Source organism: Lissotriton helveticus, chromosome 6, assembly GCF_964261635.1.
Source record: "Lissotriton helveticus chromosome 6, aLisHel1.1, whole genome shotgun sequence".
Classification (NCBI taxonomy): domain Eukaryota; kingdom Metazoa; phylum Chordata; class Amphibia; order Caudata; family Salamandridae; genus Lissotriton; species Lissotriton helveticus.
The window spans coordinates 512,683,768-512,702,695 of NC_136067.1; the positions used below are offsets into that span (position 1 = coordinate 512,683,768).

General features: G+C 44.0%; 1 protein-coding gene across 3 annotated transcripts in view; it reads right to left on the reverse strand.

The window, feature by feature from the left end:
* Positions 1 to 18,928, reverse strand: part of HMGCLL1 (3-hydroxy-3-methylglutaryl-CoA lyase like 1) — a 1,049,558-nt gene that overhangs the window by 799,167 nt on the left and 231,463 nt on the right. The window lies entirely within an intron of this gene.

An 18,928-nucleotide genomic window follows, 5' to 3' on the forward strand; every position in this document is an offset into this window, starting at 1 on the left:
ATCAGTGATGTCATTTGAGATGTCATCAGTGATGTCACTGACCATGTCATGAATGATCTAATATGTGACATCATCAGCAGTAGATTGCGGGTGCGCGAAATATAATTAGTACAACTAACTATATAGGAGCAATTTCATTGGTTTTGTATGAGTAAAATGTCCAGCTAACTATAACACCACTAAAACTTATAGTTTTTTGAGTGAATTTCAATGGATTTCTAAAAACTAATACCTAACTATATAACTCCTGAAACCTGTGGTTTTTATAGTGAATATATATATATATATATATATATATATATATATATATATATATATATATATATATATATATATATATATATATATATATATATATATATATATTCCTTTCTCCTTTGGCCCGAGATCAGGTTATTTTGGGCGCTCTTAGACGGTGCAAACAAGCCACGGCAGGGCCCCGCCGTAAAATTGCATTCCTGTTTTTCTCCGTAGAGAAGTTTGCTCGTGCACTCCGGAATCGATTTTTCAACACAGTGATTACTCCCAAATCAATGGTTTAGGTTTCTTTATTCATCACAGCTCAGCCAGCAGCAACTCTACGCGTTTCAGTCTTAACCAAGACCTTGCTCACGAGACTGACATGGAACCACAATTTTTTCATGACATTTTTAAAAAAACATTAACAACTACTTGTGACATCACATCCTGTTTATCCTCCCTGTGCATTATGGTACTTGTAGTTTTTCCTGGAAGGGACGCATTTGGCCACAATTTATAAAGTACTCAGATTTCATACTTTGATGAAGGTTCAGCGGTAACATGCACATGACTATGTTATATCGCGATCTCCATTGAGTAAACCATTATAGAGGCATATTAATCATATCTCTTTTGATAATTTCACATTCATACTCGATTGGTTTCAAATCTAGCTCACCGCTATTGAACACAAACTCGCACCCTCCAGTGGGTGTTTGTACAGATTCTGTTTTGAATAAACTGCAGTGGGGATTTTATATCTCATTCTATTGTTGCCCTCTAGTGGGTCTCTAATCAAGTCACTCCCCCTTAATTATTCAAAAACTGGCCGTGTTCCCTTACTATTTCCAACCCTTATGTTTTCTCATACAGTGCGCACCGTGAATCACAAATTAAATTAAAACAGGTGAAATTAAAAAGTGATACAGTTCTATAAGAAAAAAGTCCAGTATTTGCCCTCAGCATTTTGTTACAATTGTCATTTAATCTAAAGATGGTAATGTAACTCCTCGTCCTGATTCAGCCCATACGGGGTTAAGGTACGAAAGTTAATGATATGCTTAGCTTCCTTCTGCCTGAGGATTAATTCACGGTCCCCCCCTCTGGGGTGCATGCCAACCGATTCCACAGCATAAAATTTTAGTTCTTTCCAATTGCTCGAGTGTTCTTTCTCCATATGTTTGGCTATTGCATTGGCTCTGTCTGTGTTGATAGTGGCTCTGACATGCTCCAAGATGCGTTTCTTCAACTCGCATATTGTGCTGCCCACATACTTAAGCAAGCAGGGACATTCTATGATGTAAATCACGAATTGGCTTTTGCAGTTAATTAGTTGCTGAATTTTCCACATGCGGTTATTAGCCATTTGTATTTCTTTGGTGTTTTGGGCAATGGCACATACCTTGCAGTTTGAACACTTGAAAAATCCTTTTGGTTTCAGCCAATCATCTCGTTTCTTTGGTGGTTGAAAATGACTGTGCACCAATTTGTCCCTTAAGTTTGTTGCTCGTCGATAGGTTATGGTAGGATGATCCCCCACTATTTTCGCCGTTGTTTCATCCATATGTAGAATATGCCAGTTTTTGCGCATAATCCTCATTAGTTGTTGATTAGCTGTGGAGTAGGTGGTTATCATGCGGATTTTATTTTCCTCGGTATCAGGAATTTTTTGTTTCAACAAATCATGTCTCTGCAATGTTTCTGTTCTTTTCATTGATTTTTCAATGTTTCCCATCTTGTATTTTCGTTTTTTAAAACGCTGTACTGCATTTTGTTGATGTTTATCACATTCTTCTTTTTTGGAACAAATTCTTTTGATCCTCAGGAACTCGCCAAAAGGAATGTTATTGATCAAGCTGTTTTGATGAAAGCTTTCAGCATGTAGCACAGCATTGGTTGCGGTACATTTGCGGTGTAGGGTGGTTTGTACTTCGTTATCCTGGATATATATCTCCGTATCCAGGAATATGACCCGTTCCTCACTGATCTCAAAAGTGAATTTCAAATTATAGTTTGAATTGTTCAATATTTCAAAATATTCAGAAAACTCATCTTTGGTACCGTCCCAGATCAAAAGCAAATCGTCTATGTACCTCAACCATGCAATGGTTTTATTTACAAACCGGTCATTTTCATGCCTCCACGCCCATGTCATTTCCCAAAGTCCCATTGTCAGACATGCGTACGAAGGGCTAAAGGAAAAGCCCATCGCCGTCCCTTTCGTTTGTCTAAACAAGTCATCTCCAAACAAAAATATATTCTGGACTAAACAAAGTTGGATCATTTCTTTTAGCATTTTGTTGTGTTCAAAGTACTGTATGCTTCTTTCTGCCAGAAAGTGTTCACAAGCACTGATGCCAATGTCATTACTGATGTTTGAATATAAAGACACCACATCCATCGTGATAAGTTTGTAATTGGGTTGCCATGGTGTCTCCTGTAGGCGCCTCAGCAAATCACCTGTGTCCTGTATGTATGATGTGAGTCCCTTCACATATGGTAGCAAATATACATCTAGGTAATTAGCCATAGGCTCCAGTAGTGCTCCCTTAGCCGATATTATGGGCCTCCCTGGTGGTTTAGTGGGGTGCTTGTGGATCTTGGGAAGGAAGTATATCGTGGCCATTTTGGGATGTTCTACCTTTAGATACTTTACTTCATCCTCATTTAATAAGTTTCCACTCAGCCAATGTTCCAATTTAGTGTCCAGGTCCTCTTTCCATTTCCGCGTTGGATTTGTTTTCATTTTCTCATAATATTCCCTGTTTCTCAGTTGGGAATATGCTTCACGCATGTAGGCCTCTTTGTCCAAAATTATGACATTCCCGCCTTTATCTGCCATTTTTATCTCAATGGAAGGATCCTTTTGAAGATTCTGTAATGCCTTACGTTCCTCTGGGTTGAGATTGTCTTTTATTTTGGGATAATTCAGTTTATACAGTTCTTTGATCACACAGTCGTGGAACAGATCGATTTTGTTTCCTGGGGTAAGCTGCGGATAGAATCTAGATTTAGGTTTTTTCTTGCTGCTCCCAGCGCCGATTTGGGCCATATATGCTCCTATGCTGTTTCTTTCTTGTTCCGGGTCTTGGTCTAGTTCCATGAGTGTGATGAAACTTTCCGTGTCCCTGGCACTTAAGTCTGTAGTCGGCAACTCCGGCTTGATTGTATGTTTCGCCATTTTAGGATTCTCTGCAAACAATTTTGCTAGCTTTATTTTGCGAACAAATTTGTATAGATCCACTCTAGTTTCTGCTAGGTCAAATCCATTCGTGGGGCAGAAATTGAGGCCCCTTTGTAAGAGTTTTTGTTCTGGTATCGTCAAGATTTTAGTAGATAGATTGATGACTTGTAATTCGTGTGTCATGTCGTTACTTGATGTCTCTAGTTCGACATCCATTTGCTCCTTCATCAAAGTATGAAATCTGAGTACTTTATAAATTGTGGCCAAATGCGTCCCTTCCAGGAAAAACTACAAGTACCATAATGCACAGGGAGGATAAACAGGATGTGATGTCACAAGTAGTTGTTAATGTTTTTTTAAAAATGTCATGAAAAAATTGTGGTTCCATGTCAGTCTCGTGAGCAAGGTCTTGGTTAAGACTGAAACGCGTAGAGTTGCTGCTGGCTGAGCTGTGATGAATAAAGAAACCTAAACCATTGATTTGGGAGTAATCACTGTGTTGAAAAATCGATTCCGGAGTGCACGAGCAAACTTCTCTACGGAGAAAAACAGGAATGCATATATATATATATATATATATATATATATAAAACAATCCGCTTCTGTGCAAGAAGATAAGGGGACACAGAGGGGCCTTTTATTGAAATTGGCATGACGCATTTCGGCGGATTTGCCTCATCAGATGCCTCGGATACAGGAAGTCCATAGTTTCTCTTTTAAAGATTGGCCCATCCCCCTAAAGTAGTGTTGTCCACTCCTCTATCACATCGGAGACACTCGTACTTCTCAATGTTTTCACTTTCAGAGACTGCAGCAACCAGCATGCAGTTTGTCCGTTTCTGCAGAGTGCCCCTATCAGCCCTGTTTTTCAACAACTTCAAGTAAGGGGCTGATAAGCAGTGCGATAAGGGTTGAACTCCTGTATTGTGCTGGGCTAAAAGGCAATGTCCCAGTCCTCACTTCCAACCGCTTTGTCCCCTTATCGCAGCGTGTCTGGAGACGCTAGTTTACAGTAACCACGTCCGTCCATATTTGATGGATTGCCATTCGGCAACAAATGCGCCGCTTCTCGGGGAATCAGCAGCGGTCCAGGTAAGTGCCAAGTACCATGGAGCACTGAAGGAAGGGTCCCCTTTGTGCAGCTGTCGCTCCATGCTAATATGCAGAGTACAATCCCCTTCCGTGAAAGAAGATAAGGGGACACAGCGGGGCTGAAGTTTCACCTTTTATTGAAATTGGCATGACGCGTTTTGGCGGATTTGCCTCATCAGATGCCTCTGATACAGGAAGTCCATAGTTTCTCTTTTAAAGGTTGGCCCACCCCCCTAAAGTAGTGTTGCCACTCCTCTACCGCATCAGAGACACTCGTACTTCTCAATGTTTTCACTTTCAGAGACTGCAGCAACCAGGATGCAGTTTGTCCGTTTCTGCCCCTATCAGCCCTGTTTTTCAAGTCAACAACTTCAAGTAAGGGGCTGATAAGCGGTGCGATAAGGGTTGAACTCCTGTATTGTGCTGGGCTAACTTGGGCATTTATTTGAACTTTTAATTTACACGAAGCAACAGAGCATACCCACGGGGGAAAAACTTCAGCGCACTACAAGCACCAGAAGGCTTTGCGCAAGGCCACGCCCATCGGAGCAGGTGTTAATGATTTAAGAGGTGCGCGATGAACTTTGCTCTGTGCTGTCGTGTTTGCCACTGACGAAAGGAACAGTTTAGATTCCTGAAATGCGTATGGCACTTCAATGACACGGTGCTTGTATCCTGTTTAAATGCCTGCTTGCAAGTTTTCGAATAAAGAGTTGGAACGATATGACCTTCTGGCGGTTGAATCCTTTGGGGCTTACCTGCGTTTGATGAATGTATACGGCTGTTGCCCAGCCGTGGATTTCAACCCACTGCCTCAGCAGGTCCGTGTGGAGCCATTAGGTGTTGCAGAGAACAGAGAGAAAAAGCGGGCACCGATGCAGGGTCAGCGCCAGCTGGTGTTCCCATTTGAATTCTCCATAGCGAGGCAGGAGTTTTTACTGGACATAGCACAAACCCACTTGGGCATTTATTTGCACTTTTAATTTACAGGAAGCAACAGAGCATACCCACGGAGGAAAAGCTTCAGCTCTCTACAAGCACCAGAAGGCTTTGTGCAAGGTCTCACCCATCGGAGCATGTGTTAATGATTTAAGAGGTGCGCAATGAGCTTTGGTCTGTGCTGTCGTGTTTGCCACTGATGAAAGGAACAGTTTAGATTATTTAAACGCGTATGGCACTTCAATGACACAGTGCTTGTATCATGTTTAAATGCCTGCTTGCAAGTTTTTGAATAAAGAGTTGGAACGATGTGAACTTCTGGCGGGTGAATCCTTTGGGGCTTACCTGCGTTTGATGGATGTATACGGCTGTTTCAACCCACTGCCTCAGCAGGTCCGTGTGGCTCCATTAGGTGTTGCAGAGAACGGAGAGAAGAAGCGGGCGCCGATGCAGGGTTGGAACGATGTGACCTTCTGGGGGTTAAATCCTTGGGGCTTACCTGTGTTTGATGGATATATATATATATATATATATATATATATATATATATATATATATATATATATATATATATATATATATATATATATATATATTATCACCACAAAAATGGGCAGCACAACCGGATACTTCAGGAAGCTTTATTTTTCATTTTGTTGTGAAAAATAAAGCTTCCTGAAGTATCCGGTTGTGCTGCCCATTTTTGTGGTGATAATTGAAATTCGGGCTTTGATCCAGCCCTGGGGCGAGCACACACTGTTGAGCGCTCCTATTGCGGAAGGATCGTTTTGCTGGAAATATATATATATATATATATATATATATATATATATATATATGTATTTTCACTGAAAAAAACATAGGTTTCAGGGACGTTATAATTAGTTGGACATTTCACTCGTGCAATACCAGAGAAATTCGAACGTTATAGTTAGTAGAGCTAACTATAACTCCCGCCCCCGCAATGCACTGCTGATGACGTTACATATTACATTACTCATGACATGGTCAGTGATATCACTGATGACATCACTGATGACATCTCCAATGACATCGCTGATGACATCACTGATGACATCATCCAGTGAATATGTGTTTCTGTAAAGTTTAAATATATTTTAAATATGTTAATGTCAAGGTGTATTGAAGAATGAGTTGGTGTATAAGTGTCTGGGTGGTGGATTTAATAGGTGTGTGACTGACTGTATAAGTGAGTGATTAATTGCGTCTTACTGAATGCATGGGTTAGTGACTATACCGAGGCAAATTGATGGAAAGGTTCTATTTGTTAGAAGAATTAGCTGGGTGGGCAGTAGAGTAAAAGACGCCTCAGGCGACTGTATCCTGGTTAATTTTCGGGATACACGCGCCGTAAAGACTATTTGTAACTATTACAACGGGCCCGACAATAGCAAAATAAGAGCAGTTGGCTTGGGATACTTTTACCCGCAACTCCAAACGTCTCCCCCCCAATGGCAGAATCATGGCTATTTATCCTGGGGAGGGCCACTTAACGACTACTCTACTGAGCCAACCCCAAACTTTGGCAACAGGCGAGAATACTTTTGTCCTGGCTTAGGGTATTGACATTTCGATTCCTTGTTACTCCATCTACAAGATAATATTACCAGGGATCCCCCGACCCCAGGAACACACCTAACCAACCAGAAAGATACCCTAAACTTGGCTATATCCCTGGGCTGATTCTAGTTACAGAGCCAATCGAAACCGAAATCCATTCCCTTGGAGTACGACTGGACTCATCAACAAAATCTGACTTCGATAACATTAAACTACTCAAGGTCATTAGTTGGAATGTAGCTGGTATTTATAGAAAATTAGGCTTACCAGACTGGAATACCATGGTAGAAGCGCACCAGAACTGCATTTTTCAAGAGACATGGAGCCTGAAACCTCTCCACAGAGCTGGCTATGTCACTTTTTTTTTGCCTGCCACACTTCCAATGACAGGGAAGGGCCGCCCTTCGGGGGGACTTCTTATATGGGTAAGCATCTCCCTGGGTTGCCATATTATGCAAAAACAGACTAACTCCTCGGACATTCTAAGAATTTCGATAAGGGGCCCTAATAGGGGGCAATTGATTAAGCTATTCAACGTCTATGCCAGGGGAACAAAAAATGGCTCTATGTCCCCGACATTAACCACTCTTGAAAGCGAACTCAATGACTGTAACGAAGGTAGCCAAGTTTTGGTCGCTGGAGATTTTAATTGAGCCTCTTGCGACTGAGGACATTTTAGACCTAGGTGAAGATGACGCAAGGAGGGGAATACCTATGTTAACCAATCAGCCAATCAAAAAATGGTCTCAAAGGGTGATTCAACTAAATGCACTGACTATGGAGTATGGGCTAAGAGCTGCAAACGGCCAAACTATTTCGGACCCCTTGGGCGCTGACACTTTTAATAGGACGAACTGTACGTCAAGGATCGAATATATCTTCCTTGACTTTATGTTATGGAAGTTTTTCAAGGATATGGTTGTCCTACCCACTACAGATAGTGACCACAATCTCCTTTCATTAACTCTTAAAAGTTTGTGGGCAAGTAAAATCAATGGAAAAACACTTAATAAGCTGGAGCTTGTCTCCAAAGATTTTCCATCTAACTGTGGGAGACGCCTCAAATGGTGTAAAGTAGCCCTTGATGAATCCAAGCTAAAAGCTATCGATATAGCATAAACAACCTCACAGAGGGAGATGGACACTATTCTCCAAGCCTACATAGACCCGGTCAGGGCAACACTTGTGTTTCAGGAAACTATTAAGACAGTAGGAAAACTATTCCTGAAGCAAGTGTCTGGGGGCAAGCCCATTAGGACCCAGAAACCTAAGGGTCTGTATGACTGGTTCACCCCTACTTGTCGCCATAAAAAATCAGCCTTGATTAAGGCCATTAAAGACAAGTCACAACCCTTGATACAGCACGCCAGGAAAGAGTACAAGCAGGCGATAGCTAATGCAAAGAAGGAGTGGGAACTTGAGTACTCGGCAAACACTAAAAGAGGCTAGCTCCAATAAGGATACCAGGCGCTTCTGGGATACTATAAGAGCTAGAAATTGCCCAGATAGTGATCTTGTAACGTGTAGTATCACTAGCCAAGCTTGGTTTGACCACTTTTCAAAATTGTATTCCGGTCAGCATCAGACTAGTGCCTTAACAATACCCAACTCATGCCCTGAAGGGCGACCTAAATGAATATCCCTTTACAATTAAGGAGGTGGAATACGCAATTAATACTATTGTGCCCCAAAAAGCACCTGGCCGAGATGGCATTCCAGGGGATCTCCTTCGTTCGGATAAGCTGAAATGGGGGAAGTTCATCCACTCTCTGCTTATTGCAATTGATAAAGGCGCTGCTATTCCCCAGTCCTGGAAAGGGGCCGAGGTAGTGCCGATTTTCAAAAAGGGGATGACGGATGACCCCTCTAATTATCGGCCCATAAGCTTGCTAGACACAACTCAGAAAGTTATTGGCAAGGTGCTGCTGGAGAGAATAATACAATGGATGGAAGAAAATGAAATTCTCTCCGATCTTCAAGAGGGGTTCAGGGCTGGAACAGGCACAATAGAGCAAGCGTTCAGGGTAATTCTAATCTATTGGAAGGTGGTGGTCATAGGCAAGGGCAGTCTTTATCTCGCTTTTATCGACCTAAAGACTGCCTTTGACCTTGTGCCCAGGAAGGCCCTTTGGGGAGTACTTGCAGACATGGGGCTACCTTCTTATATTCTTTCCATGGTGGTTAGGCTCCAAGTAGGCAATTTTGCCCAGATAAGATGGGGTACAGAGGGCGAAAAAACCAACAGAATCCCGGTAGAGAGAGGTGTCCGCCAGGGATGTGTTCTTGCTCCCACCCTTTTTTCGTTGTATGTTAATGGTGTGGTTGAGCACCTCTTAAAAGATCCTTCAGATGAACCATCCCTGGCGGGCGATCGAATACCTACCCTCCTATTTGCGGACGATACGCTCCTGTTGTCCAAATCCTCGATGGGCTTGCAAAAACTCCTCGATAACTTCCACATTTTTTGCTCGGAGCGGGGCCTAGTAATTAATACTGATAAAACTAAATATCTAGTGATGAATCCCCCTAAAAATCTTGCCCAAGTTCCTACCCTGAATCTTGTTCCCCTGGAAAGGGTCACTGTGTTTGATTATTTGGGTATACGAATATCACATACCATGCAGTGGACCCCACACCTTAGCAAAATGTTGCTAACTCATAAGAGGGTAGCTGGAGCTTTGCTCAAGGAACAACGTTCCTGCTCAACAAGACCAATAGGCCCAGCAATTGACATCTATAAAGCTAAGGATGTTAGTGCTGCACTCTACGGGGCAGAGTTATGGGGTACAAATAGTGTAAACGAACTAACGAGGTCTGAAAATAAATTCTATAGGGCCCTTATGTCACTCCCCCAGAGCACCCCAATGACGCCACGTATCCTTGACCTAGGTTGTCGCCCTATCAGGGATCTGGCAAAACTGCGGCCGCTGCTCTTATGGGCCCGGCTGTGGCGAGTACCGGAATTGGCTAAATACGCTAAAGGGCTATCAGAAGTTATGTCACTGTCTGGATGGCACAAAATAAAATGGTTAAAAGACTTAAAAGTCTTGCTTGGCAATCTGGGTCTAGGCAAGGCATGGGATGGTAGGTCTTCTCCCCCGAAAGCAACCTTAAAGAGCATGTACTGGAATTGGGTTGCGCTTCAAACCAGCATTAACCATGATCTGGGCAGGCTTACTGATGATTTTCTGAAGTTTAAGGATCTACCGATCCGCAAACTTTATTTGGACATCATCTCCAAACCACTTGACAGGGCCTTTTACTTTAGATTTAGGGCCGGGGCTCTTCCTGTGCGAGCCTTTACAGGTCGCTGGAAACCCCTGGCTCAGACAGTAGCATTTTGCCCTGTCTGCCTAACTAGGCCAAAAACCATAGCGCATTTTATGTTTGAGTGCCCGGAGTACACGCACCCAAGAGATAGGTGGCTTAAACCATTGTGTCGGCTGCTAGGCACCAGGTCTCACAATGAGGCGCTGCGTATCTTAAAATCAGATCCACAGCCACTGTATGCTTGAGGCTTTTCCACATTTTTAGCATGGGCATGGCAACTTAGAAGCAAAAGGCTTAAATGAAATGTTTAATTAGATCTTAATTAATTGCTTCAAATGTTTTCTTGTAAATAATGAATCCAAAAATTTGTGTAAATATATTATCTCATGTTCATTTTAAAATTGTGATTTTTTAATGTGAAGCTTTTATGATATGTTTTTATCGAAATAAAGCCTTTTTGACTTGACTTGACTATACTGTGTGAATGTCTGTATCAGTCTCTCTGTTGTTGTGTAAGCTGACACATGGGTTGATGAGTAGGTACATGACTGTCTCTATGGGTTACTTATTGGTTGCATGAGTATCTGTATGGGTGCTTCAGTGTTTACGTGTGTCGGTGGGTGGGGATTGTGTGACTTACTCCCTACATGTGTGAGTGGATAATTTACTGGGTGTATGGGTTCAATAGTGCATGTAGAAGTAGCTGTATAGGTGAGGGAGTGTATGTATCAGTGTGTTGGTGAGTGAATGTATGTCTCAGTGGTATATGTGTGTGTAACGACATATGTGAAAGGCAGTATATATGAGTGTTGGAGTACATAAATGACTATATGTGAGAGTAATTGTGAAAGTGGCTGTAAAAATGAGTGTGTGCTTGTGTCAGTGATTGTATTAGAGAGAAAGTATATGTTAGTATCTGTATGAATAGGTTAGATAGTGAATGTATAACTGTATAGGTGAGTAAATGGCAGTGTTATTGATTCTTTACATGACTAGTTAGGTGTGTCAATAACGATGGATGAGTGACGGTGTATGAGTGTTTGTATAGGTGTCTGAGTATAGATAATAGTGCTGTATTGATGAGTGACTGCATGTATGAGTTACTGTATGGGTGAATGAATGAATGTGTGTGTTTAGCTAGGAATTAGTCAGTGGGTATATAGTAACTGCTATTGGTTTGTCTATGGTTTCAAAAATGTTAGTCTGTATTTTAGAGTGGGTGAATCAAAGGTTATATTAGGGTGTGAGGAGTTCCATCAGATTATCACGTGGATGATGTCATCAGTGATGTAATTTGAGATGTCATCAGTGATGTCACTGACCATGTCATGAGTGATGTAATATATGACGTCACCAGCAGTGCATTGCAGTGGCGCAAGTTATAGCTAGCTCTACTAACTATAACGTTCAAATGTCTCTGGTTTTCTATGAGTGAAATGTCTAACTAACTATAACGGCCCTGAAACCTATGTTTTTTTCAGTGATATTCAATGGTTTATTAAATGCTAATTTTGAATTATAATGTTCATTAAACCTATAGTTTTTTGAGTGATTTTAAATTATCATTCTATTCTCCACCTGGTGAAAACAGCCAATATCGCCAGTTTTCCAGCAATAGCTTCCGTAAAAAAATCACCACAAATGAGAGCAACAACTAATGCTAATAATATGCAGAGTTGGCGTTCCCGTGCAAAAATAACACGAAAACACCACTTCCTAATATTTTGAACGAGAATCCAAATCTGCGGTGCGATCCAAAATCAGGTGATAAGCCGTGTTAGCAATAGGAATCTAACACCTGCCTCTTACTGGGAAAAAGCAGGACGACTACCTACAGTGTGAAAAGGAGCCTAGCCCAGAATCACATCTAAAGACCAACACGTCATAGAGCTACTGATCATGCACCTCCGACACCCAAGAAGGCCACAGCACCCACTGCCACCACCCTCAGGAGCTCCCCCTGACCATCCCCCCTACTACCACTAAGGCAGAGCACAACAGGACAGCGGACCTTCCAAAAATGGCATGGCACCTCAGCCACACAATAGCTGAATGTTGGGAGATGTGGCAACCAAACATGTGTGAAGGACGCAAGTCACCCATCAATAATAATGTAAACAATACCAAGTGTTGCAGATATATGCTGGATAGATCTCACTATGCAGAGCACAAACCTCTCTATGTGGACATACACTACAGGTGCTTGTAGTGTTGTGGACAGTGGACGCAACCATGTAATCTTAGGCAGCGGGGAAGATCTCGGTCATGTACCTGTGTCGTCATTCCCTGTAAGCGGAAGCTCAGTGGGCTGGTCCAAGGTACGCCACTCTAGTGTAGAAATTTGAATAAATAGGCCGGGGATCTGGGCGTGGTTCCCTTCCATGAAGGCCAATGCATCTGCCAGAGGGGCGGCCCTCACCTTGCCACGTGGCCACCACCATGATCGCAGGCCTCCTCGACAGAGGCCCCCTGCAATCACAGCAGCACAGCACCACAGAGTTATGTCTGTACAAACTACTGCCTTCGATCTACACTGTGGACAGCAGGGCTCACAATTCAGATCAAGTCACGATTGCAGATGACGCAGTCCAGTAGGCAAGACACATTGCTCCCAGTGCGGCCCGCCCGGACCACTCATCATCGCAGGCTGCGTACACGCTGAGCGCCAGAGGTACCACTAACTCAGTGCACCACAAGTCACTGCCATGTGGCCTTATTAAGGCAGAATTCATTAGACAAAAGACATAGCTTTCAGTGTGGCCCGCCCGGACCACGCGCCATCGCAGGGTGTGCACACGCTGAGTGCTTCAGGTGCCACTAACTCAGTGCACCACAAGTCATCACCACGTAGCCTTATTAAGGCAGAATTCATTAGACAAAAGACATTGCTACCAGTGCGGCCCAGCCGGACCTCGGATCATCGCAGGCTCCGCACACACTGAATGCTTCTGATGCCACTTACTGTGCAGCTCAACTCAATGCCACGTGGCTGTGGGCCCTTGCTGACCGCTGCCTCCTGCCTACACTGCGGTCATCATGGATCAGAATTAAAATTGAGTTTTGATTCATTAATTACAGAGTCCAGTAGGCAACTAACTACAGTGTCTCTAAAACCTACATAATATCCTTTTAGTATCCTTGCTTCAAGAACTTTTTTGATATCAATTATAGCTCTAGTACAGTAACCAAATTCATCATGCAAGTCCAAAGGAGCACTGAATGGCAGTCTACACTGCAGACAGCAGCTCAAGTTTGAATTCAGTTTTGATTTATTTATTGCAGAGTGAACTGTACTCTATATAATTGGATTTTCTCAAGAGGAAGTCACAAAAAGCATTCCTCGATGTCTGTGCTGACTACTGCCTTCGATCTACACTATAGACAGCAGGGCTCACAATTCAGATGGAGTCGCGATTGCAGATGGCCCAGTCCAGAAGGGTTGGAGACATTGCTCCCAGTGTGGCCCGCCGAAACCATGCATCATCGCTGACTGCGCAAATGCTGAGCGCCACACCTACCACTACCTCTATACAGCCCAAGTCCACGTCACATGGCTGTGGGCCCTTCCTGACCACTGTCTTCATTCTACATTGCGGTCAGCAGGGCTCACAATTCAAGATTAGTACCAATGCAAATTGAGTAAGAGACTATAATCAGCTAAGAAAAACAAATGCACCCTATCTGTGCAGCTCAAACGAACGCCACGTGGTTGTGGCCCTTTGCTGACCGCTGCCTCCGGTCTACACTGTGCTCAGCAGGGCTCACAATTCAAATTCAGTCTTCATTCATTAATTTCACAGTCCAGTAGGCAACTAACTATAACGTCCCTGAAACCTACATATTTTGACAGTGTATTCCATAAATGTTTCATCTTTTGTTACATACGCCTACCCTGCGGTCAGCAGAGCACACAATTTGAATTCAGTCTTGATTTATTATTTGCAGACAGAATTGTACACTATGTTCTTGGATTTTGTCAAGAGGAAGTGACAAAAAGCTTTCCTCGATGTCTGTGCTGACTACTGCCTTCGATCTACACTGCGGACAGCAGGGCTCACAATTCAGATCGAGTTGTGTTTGCAGATGATGCAGTCCAGTAGGCAACATACATTGCTACCAGTGCGGCCCTCCCGGACCGCGCATCATCACTGCCTGTGTACACGCCGAATGCTTCTGATACCCCTACCTCAGTGCACCACAACTCATGGACTCTTTATAATACAATCTTTTGTGTATAATTTCAGGTCTGCTGCTCCTACCTGAAGTGTACCACAAGTCATGGACTTTTTACGATAGAATCTTATGTGTATTATTTCACATCTGGTGCCCCTACCTTAGTGCACCACAAATCATTGACCCTTTATGACTGAATCTCTGTGTGTGATCCGATTATTACTGTTGTACTTGTTGCCAGCACCATTCCCTGAGGGCTGGCTTACACTCACCCCACACGGACCCAGCACAGATGTCACTGGACATGTGACCCTGGTAATAACAAGGGGTCGAGCACGTGCCCGTACCCAGTTCCACTATCTATCTAACTGTGTCCTTGTGTTCAATATGTATGCATGATGCTGACCCTGGGCCCTATAACATTTCATTGTGCAGTGTACAGCGTATGCAATCATGTTACCTCTGGCAGTGTGGAAAACCTTGGTTATTTAACTCATGTCGGTCATTGTATAAGTGGGTAGGTAGAGACTTGATCTTTAGAGTACTGCAGGGAGAGTGTATAGTGAATTTATAAGTGCTAACCCCCGAGCATGAGCTTGGCTCTAATTGCCTGCCCTCAATGTGCCAAAAACGGAAACAGCAACTTTGCATGGCCCTTTATAGCTACAGCCGCAACACTCCACTGAATATGCAATAAACATTCATATCCACACAGATGTGTCATGTGGACCATCTTTCATGTGTGGAAATATGGATGAATGTAGGGTCATTGATTCCCCGTACCTTCCATGTTGACCATATTGTAGGACTTGGGTAACAGAGTGACACATTGACACTTGCGACCCGGGTGACGGCAGCACTACAACAGGGACACCCACATCAGTTGATTCCTCATACAACCCAGGATGGAACCACACCCCTAGCTCCGGAGTATTTCTTCACAGTCTCAAGCAGCACTGGCATAAGCCTGGCCAGCCTACTCCACTCGCGCGTACAGGGAGGGCCGACAACGCTACATGGCCCACGTTTTCATTGCAGTGATCTGGTCACAGGCCTAGTTACCAGTTCGCCACAGCCACTCCCTCATGGCTGGCATATACCCATACCACACCCATCCAGCACAGGCATCACAGGACACGTGACCCTGCCAATAAAAAAGACCGGGCACACATGCTCTACTCCATTTCAGACTTGCTGGCACTGGATGCACTGGGGCCGGCAGAGGTACACCACCACAGGATGGTGACTTTCACTCCACTGAGGTAGGGGCACCGTAATATCTGAGCAGCCTGCGATGATGCCCCATCCTGGCAGTCCGGACAGGTCAGCTTTTGTGTGCCCTGCTGGACGGCAGTGTAGGCCTGAGCATTCGAACAACGGGGGTCTACCACCACTTTGCGTGGCCTTGCTGGTCACAGAGTGCCACCAGAGCTCAGTGGGTGTGTAGGCTCTGATGATGCCTGGCCTCAATACACCATCCTAGCAATCAAGACCCATCTGAATTGTGAGCACGGCTAGACCGCGTGTACACCACGACTGAGGAGGTTGCTTCTGCAAGTGGTGGACCCTCTTCGACACAAGGCAGAGGCAAAAGGTAAGCAGTGAGGCTGGGTGCGCAGGGTTGGGCAGTCACCTCTGTGCGGTGGCAGTGGATGGTGTGCAGCAGCCTGGGTACGCAGGGGCGGGACACTGCTAAAAGCGTGTGCAGTCATATATACTCTGCCATTACTGATTCTATACTATGTTTGAGGTGAGTGAGCTGGATGGTAGCAGTATGTCCCTGCACGTGGTTGGAGACACACTGGTGGCAGAAAGGTGAGCAGTGAGGCCTGGGTGGGCAAGGGCGGCAGACACCTCTGGGCGGTGGCAGTGGATGGTGTGCAGCAGCCTGGGTGCACAGGGGCGGGACACCAATAAAAGCGTGTGCAGTCATATGTACTCTGCCATTACTGATTCTATACTATGTTTGAGGTGAGTGAGCTGGATGGCAGCAGTATGTCCCTGCACGTGGTTGGAGAAACACTGGTGGCAGAAAGATAAGTAGTGAGACCTGGGTGCGTAGGGGCGGGCAGTCACCTCTGGGCGGTACTCTTCCATTACTGATTCTATACTATGTTTCAGATGAGTGAGCTGGAGGGCGGCAGTATATCCCGGCATGTGGTTGGAGACACACCGGTGGCGGAATGGTGACCTGTTAGGGTTTTGTCCGCAGTGTCGGAACTTACTCTCCCTCTCTATCTCTTCCTTTCTCTCTCTCTCACTCTTTCTCTCTATCTCTCTTTGAAGAACATAGAAACCATCTCAGGGGTCTCACTGATACTTGGTCCTTTTAAAACAACACAGATGAAATTGGCACAGAAGCTGTAGTATAAAAGTAACATCTTTAATAACCTCAAATGAGGGAGACTACATCACACAGAAGCCTTAGCAAATGAATGAGGCAGTCTAAGGAGTACAGAAAACAGGGGCTTTATATATGCTTAGAGTTACATAGTCAGCATAAGACCAAGGGGCCGTCCTGGCTCATGTAAGCATGCAAAATGCCTAATATGGGCCTGAAAGATCTGCTTGCTCAACAAAGTAGGAGGAAAGTTACTTCTCCATACAGCAGCAAAATAGCCTGATTCTTGTAAAAGAGAAACAGGTGCATTCTACTAGCTAGGCCCTTCTGAGCATGTGCAAGGGTCTAAAGAGGGAAACAGCACATGGCGAGCACATGGCTACCTAAAATGGCTGCCAAATACAAAATGGCTTCAGCTCATGCTAACAAATCCTTCCAATCTTTAACAGATAGTCCTTTTAGCATGAGCTAAAGACATTCCTATGATCCAGTAGGAACAAGGAAAATATTTGCACATTAATTTTCATAAATGTATCAATATCCTAATTCATTGCTAGGTGGGCATTTTCCATTCTAAACATTTCATTAAGCGGGTATATATGAGGTATAAGCACGAATACAAAGGGAACACAGCATCGGGTCATAATTAACATTCAGATTACAGGAGAGAGTAATGACCACTATTACAAACAGAATTATCAGTTCTCCTAGTCCTAAGGAAATCCTAAAACAGTCTAGTAAAAATATCTTCAGGGCTCCTATGCATTTCAGTGACCACCCATTTCAGTTTCAGAATAGCTAACAGGACATATCTAATAAAAACATTTTTAGTAAACTTTTCCATTGTTCCTTTTATGAGGGCTAGAACATTAATCATATTTGGGACCAGGAGGAACACACAGGGCCATAGGAATTAGGACGAAGGGCTGCAAAGAGCTACTCCTCCTCAAAAACGGTACGACGAAAGGGGTACATTATTAACAAGAAAAAGAAGAAGTCCTTGGGTAAATTGAAGCCGCTGTACAACCAACCAGAGGGGAGTCTTCTCCCTGTGTTCGTTTGAGCCTCAGAGGCATGCTCTTCTTGTGTCCACGGTGGAGCTGCACAACTCGCAACTCAAGAATCACAGCCCAGTTTCAAGGAAAAAGTTTCTTCTTTCAGGATAGGGCAGTCACCCACCAGGGCAAATGCTCTCAATGATCCTGTCCAGTGTCTCAGGTAGTGCACCAGTTTTCTTCACTTCAATCTAACAGGCACCAGAGACACAGCACCTGTACCCTAAACTCAATTCCTTCCCTAACTCCTCTATTGCTCTGCTGGCGCACTGCTCATTCGTTGGGGCCACACATTGCATCCAGTGTGCTCAGGTATCTCTTGATCAACAAACAAAGGAGCAAACTTGCATTCACTTTGGGACCAGGATTCAGAGGCCTGATGCTAGGATCTCTGAAGCAACCCTTGTTTCAAAGGGGGGTCACCTCAAGCAAAGCCTCCTCGCCATTCTGGTCGATCTGTGACTCTCAGCTGGGCATCAAATACTTGATCCACAATTTCTCCTTTCTGATTTGTGACCCCGTCTTTCACCCAAGACACTGGCAGGGGTACACACTTCATCACAGGGCTTCCGCCTTTACTGAGGTCCTAGTTGCGAGCAATGCCTGTGCTGGTTACCTTCTCTTTGGCTTCAAGCTGGACTGGTGCTGATTCCCCAAGCTGAATCTGATGTCCGGGCCCCTCTGGCAATGGTTGTAAGGCAGCAAATATTTATTGGTGGACAGAACAAAAGGTCTTTAGACAAGGCACAGAAAAAGTCTATCAACAGAGAGGATAGTCTCAGAATACTTCCTAGTATTGGGATGCCCCATATATTAGCAAGTTACCCAAGAACCACTTCATCTTTGTGAGAGTAAACAACGCCTGGACCCATTGGCAAGTATAAAAGGAACTCTTTGGTGAACTGACAAGAGTAATACATCACCCAATCCCAAGCAGCCAAGGAAGTGTGTGTTCAGTTACTAAATTGTGAGGAAAAGAGAAAAAAAACACAGACATACCCTAAATCCTTACATTGGTGTATTCCTGTGTACTAATCTGAAAACCCTAAAAAA